The sequence below is a fragment of the Megachile rotundata genome, chromosome 2, assembly GCF_050947335.1.
Source record: "Megachile rotundata isolate GNS110a chromosome 2, iyMegRotu1, whole genome shotgun sequence".
NCBI lineage: Eukaryota > Metazoa > Arthropoda > Insecta > Hymenoptera > Megachilidae > Megachile > Megachile rotundata.
In genome coordinates, this window is record NC_134984.1 from 23,622,975 (window position 1) to 23,628,937 (window position 5,963).

A 5,963-nucleotide genomic window follows, 5' to 3' on the forward strand; every position below is an offset into this window, starting at 1 on the left:
GAGAAATGGCGCGGAGGAAAAAGGGGGATCGTAAAGCGACGATCGAAAGGGGGCGATTTTCGTGGGAACGTTCGTGGCGCTTAGCTCGTCCGTTCCCGACCAGTCCTCCGACGAGATTCTATGCGAAATCTGCTCGATCGATTATTACGGGGGAAACTTTTTCCAAATTTCGTCTCAATTTCTCGTCTCTCGGTCGTGCAGAAGTCTCGAACATTTTTAAATCTCTCTCGAGTACTATCCTAGTTCGGATTGAACATTCCTGAACGGTATTTTCAATGGTGCGAAAAGCACCGAGCGAGTATCGGGAGTATATTTTCTTTTCGCTCGGAGACACGCGATTTCGCCTTCTTTAAATTTCCTACCACCCTTCTTTATCAATTTGCACGCCACCATGAAATCGCTACTTGCGTCCCCATGACAGCCATGACTCCGATGGTAGCGCGAGACGAGGACAAAAGTTGACCGAAGGGTGGGCGTTTACGAGGGAGAGGGTGGCCGATCGCGATAAAGGTCACACAGGGAATCGTACGTAGCACGCGCTCGCACGATTATCGGCAGGACCGTGTGCCTGGGAACCGAGTCGATTTATTAATCGCATCGTTCGTCTCATTCCCTGTTCTCTCCTATTCTTATTTTATATATTATATCGAACGTAATTAGTCGTCGAGTATAGGCTAACGATAAAAATAGGAATAATTGCAGAATTAGTATCTCTTATGAGAAGCAATTTTTTGATGTCGCGTGAATACTTGAAGATCGAAAGCGAGGGTTATGAGACGCACACGCCCGGCACACGTCCGAGTAACGAGCGAAGAAAAAAAGAAAAAACGTGGATCGCGTGGCGATGCGTAAAGCCGCGAGTCGAGGGCATTCTTCTTCGCCCGGTGTGGTCCGAATTCGCGCCACCCTTCGAGAACGCGTCGAATCGTCTCTTGATCCGAATACCTAGTACCGAACACCCTTCTTGTGCCCTTTTTCAGTTCCCGCCCCGCTAACTCGAAGGGATCGCGTTCCCACAGGTACGGCTAGCTATAGCCAGCTAATCAACTTCAAGGTCGATCTTCTTTCTTCGATTCTTACCCCAATGTCCATCGACGAACCGGTACTTTTGCGCTATTACGCATTATACGCACGCTGCTGGTCAAAATTATATGCTCGCTTCATTTTTTCCTAATCTAAACGGTATTACCTGTTTCTTTTGCGATATCGCGTAACTACAGCAAAAAAACAATACCACGAGTTACACAGTTGCCCTTTCTATGGACAGGGATGAAATTTTCCGTAAGTACGAAATTCTTTCAGAGAATTTACTACTTTCGCTTTCGTTCGATATCCACTATAGAATTAACTCGTAAAAACTTGAAACGAATACGTGTCGTGTCGAGTGAAAATTTATGCGTCACCGAGATATGGCTGACGTGGCAGTCGAAACGTTCAAGTTTTGTTGGTCGAGTCGCGAGTTGATCGTTCTCGTAGCACGTCGCTCCAACTAAAGTATCCGGCTACCGTTTCCGGTGTGCACGCGACTCGCGCACGTGAAGTCGCGTGCCACGAATCGAGCTATTCACTCGCTTCTCGTTCGCGTCGCATTTTCATCCTTCGCGAACAACTCGTGACGCTGGAAATCTAACGCGCTTGTTCCACCGCGTTTTAATCCCTTTACGGCCATTGAGTAGTTGGCGTCTTGGCGCGAAACGTATCGGGACATCAGCTGGGAACGCTACAGTTATCGCTTGTCCGTGTAGCTAATATTTATTCATAATTTCGAATCGAGGAACGTAGTCGAGTGGGTCCAGCGTTGCGTCCATCTCGTGGACAAACAATCGAACGTTGGGGACAAGAGCGTTCGTGGTCGCGCTTCGTACTCTCTCATTGTAAGCGCGATCCCTCGGCCCTCGGTGCAAAGCAAACACGCATAAAATTACGTGGTCGCTAACTCGCGATTTCGTTGATCGAAATCGGACAACGCTGTTCGTGCTCGTCTTTCTTGCAAAAACAAAGACCGATATCGTAGGGTGGACGATCGTATATCTTGCATCGATTTCCCGTCCCGTGGTCACTCCCTCGTCCCTGATCGATTTGCTTGACCAATGACGACAGTTGGCGTCTCGACGACAATCGGCCAATAATTGGCGGATATTGTGTTCGACATAGTTCGCTTCGCGCCCACCGATTCCGTCGACGTTCAACCTGCTACTATACTTTACGATTTGTTACGAGTCCCGCGAACAATCGGAAATATGAATTTATCGGCGATCGCGTTACAGTCGAGCTACTGGACGATGGTCAGCACCTCGAACGAATTTATGGCCGATCGCGTTACGATTATCGATATGAAACCATAAGGGAGGGAGCGTCGAACCGTGTTTGTATCATGATTCGATCGTGTTTGCCCTCGTAAATTTTCGAAATTCTCGAATCTCTTTTCACGATGTATCGTCGGTACTTTTGCGGCACAATTTTTTCGTTTCCCAACTTCTTCGATGTCCCCTTGTCGATATTATTTAATGGACGATGGCGAACGTTAAATTGTGGTCAACGTCTGTATATTCGCGACCCGACTTTCAAAGTATACCGTGTCTTCGATACGATTTTCACCTAGCTACCTCGGTAAAATCCCGTTATTTTTCGTTCGAACAAAATCGCTAAGCGATATCCGTGTTCTCGCCGCTTGAAAATCCGAAAAGTCATCGGTGGATCTCGCCATCTGTGAGAGCAGTTCGCGCCCTTTCCGATTAATCGTCAAGCGGGTCCTACCAGTGGACAAAAACCATTAACTCTGGCTAACTGCTGTCCAACTCGAATTACGACTCAATCAGAAATTGAAAAGACGCGTTTGATCGGTCAATACATTCGATTACGGACGATCGAACGAGAAATCAATGAACGTTTCTGCGGAGTGAAAAATATTTCACTGATCGAACTCGTGAGAACGAGCAGTCCATCGTTTTCGCGAAAAAGTCTGTGGTTTGTATAAAAAAAGAAAGAGGGCAAACACCACGAGAAGCGAGAACGATCTTCCGAAACAGGATCGATGTTAATTGAATGCGTATATGGCTCGCAAAGTCGAATGCGAATGTCCGCGCCCTAAAATTACGTCCCCATTTAAAAATCACCCCAATCGTCACAGCGATTCGACTCGGTTCCTGGCAACTCGATTGAGAACAAGTGCCGTGCAAACCGATACGGAACCGCGGTCGTATATTAAACAATTTTTTTAGGCGTGATTTTAAAAGGTGACAGCTGTCGTGCCGATTCTTCGGACCGGAACAGACATGGAACCGTGCGATTTGTCGTTGCGCGTATATGTTTGTATGCTCGCTTTCGCATCATTTGTAAAACGCGACTTATCAGCCTCCCTCTTTATAACATCGAGCCGTACTCGAATCGTGGACGACTAATTTTCGACCATAATTAATATTCGTTTGTAGGCTAGAAGTTGTGCTACGTTTCGTTAGACTTCGATCTCGATGCGACACTGTAACATCGCGGTTAACCAGATCCAGCTATTCTCTTCCGACAACGAGAAACGATCCATCATAAGTGAAAATTTTACAATATCACCGGCTATTGTGCGAATTAAGATACGATTGATCGATTACTTTCCAATCGCTCTCTATGCTACCATCGGCCGACTCTGGGGAGTATCGAGGGTTTGTCGATGTTACTTCATCGATATCCTTTATCCCAACGCTTAAACCGATTAATTTTCGTTCTGAGAAATGAAATATTACACAGTTTACTATTTCGCTTTTTATTACAAACTTGTAGTCGCTCGAACTGCAAATGTTTTCAAGAACATCTGTGGAAAGCATTATTACAGCTATACCGTAACTTTACAACTTCATATACGTCTATAAATTGTAACAACGCATGCACACTACCGTTGTTTGTGTCACACGACCTAAAATATCAACGTCATCGAAAGAAATCATTCTCGATAACAAATAGTTTGGTAAAATATTGTCAAAGTACTTCCTTATAAGATTTTTAAAATTCACATTCGCGCGCGCACTCTTTCCGTGAGGGTCCGAACACGCATATATGGAAAATAAAAAAATTAATATTTCGACACTTTGACGACGTAGTATGGTTCCTGAGGCATTTAGAAACAAATTTCTATTAGGGTTTGATGCGTTTTGATGCCTAATAAAGGCAGAAAATCAATTTTTGTAGAATTCGGTCGAAAACGGTACAGGTGGCGCCATCTAGCGGCGAGCGGCGGAACTACGAAAAACTAAAATTTCGATTTTCTCCGAAATTAGGAAATTTTGCGTATTTCCGAGGGTCAGAAATTGTTCGGTGACCACTCCAGAACCTATATATTGCCGCAAGAACCTCCTCAGAGCGCTAGAAAAGAAAATAAAAAAATAAGGCAAAACATGGACTAAAAAATTGGCGTCCATCTAGCGGTGAAAGTTGGAACTACAAAAATATAAAAATGCGATTTTCTCGAAAATTAGCGAACTTTGACTACTTCTGAGGCTCAGAAAGTGCTATGTGATCACATTAGAACCAAAATAAAGCAATAAAAGTTTCCTGAAAGCTTTAATAAAGAAAATGAAAAATATGTCATTTTATGGAGAAAATTTGTGGCGCCATCTAGCGGCGAAACTGTGAACTAAACCGAAAAAACGGTATGCCCGAACACGCGTTAAGGGGTCAAATAAGAATTGATTTTCTGGGCTTAATAGACAAAAAAATGCATAATTTATTCAACAAAAATTGCTTTAAAACGTATAAAGAAGCATACTACGTCGTCAAAGTTGCGAAATATTACTTTTTATATTTTTCCTTAACCGTATACGGGCAGACGTATTTTCAGTTTAGTTCGCAGTTTCGCCGCTAGATGGCGCCAAAAATTTTCTCCATAAAATGACATTTTTTTTATTTTCTTTAATAAAGCCTTTAGGAAGCTTTTATTGCATTACTTTGCTTCTAATGCGATCACATAACACTTTCTGAGCCTCAAAAGTTCTCAAAGTTCGCTAATTTTCGAGAAAATCGCATTTTTATATTTTTGTAGTTCCAACTTTCACCGCTAGATGGACGCCAATTTTTTAGTCCATGCTTTGCCCTATTTTTTTATTTTCTTTTCTAGCGCTCTGAGGAGGTTCTTGTATCAATATATAGGTTCTAGAGAGGCCACAGAACAATTTCTGACGCTCAGAAATACGTAAAATTGCCTAATTTCGGAGAAAATCGAAATTTTAGTTTTTCGTAGTTCCGCCGCTCGCCGCTAGATGGCGCCACCTGTACCGTTTTCGACCGAATTCGACAAAAATTGATTTTCTGCCTTTATTAGGCATCAAAACGCATCAAACCCTAATAGAAATTTGTTTCTAAATGCCTCAGGAACCATACTACGTCGTCAAAGTGCCGAAATATTGCACTTTGCATGCGCAGTAGAATTGACAGGCGGCTCATGTACGTATCGCAGTGCTGACACAAAATAATTAATTACTCATTACCCGAACATTATTTATGAACTTTTATGATTGAACCATGTAAATAATGCATTGCTGACCATTCTTTAATCATAAAAGTTCATAGACTGTGCTCAGAAAGTGAGTAATTAATGATTTTGCATACTCATTATCGTGTATATTCCTCCTGCGCGTCGCCCGCGAATGCCACGGAGGAATAATTATCAAAAAACCATATCCCCGTAGACTTTAATGCAAAATTGAATTTGCTCGCGTTTATGTACTTGACTTTTCAACTTTTTTGTCCATGTTTTTCTCTTGCACCACTCAACTAATTCAACCGGATGACACGGTAGAATATTTTTGCTTTAGCGTGAAATTTACTCGCTCGCTCAACATTGTTAGGTTAGGCGCTCCGCGCCTCAATCAAACAGCCTAGTATTTGCTGCCTTGTTTCGAGCATGCGTACTACGACTCAGCATAACTCACTACCACTGGGCGGCGCCACGTGTATAGTCTTTCGTTAAAAAAGAGAGT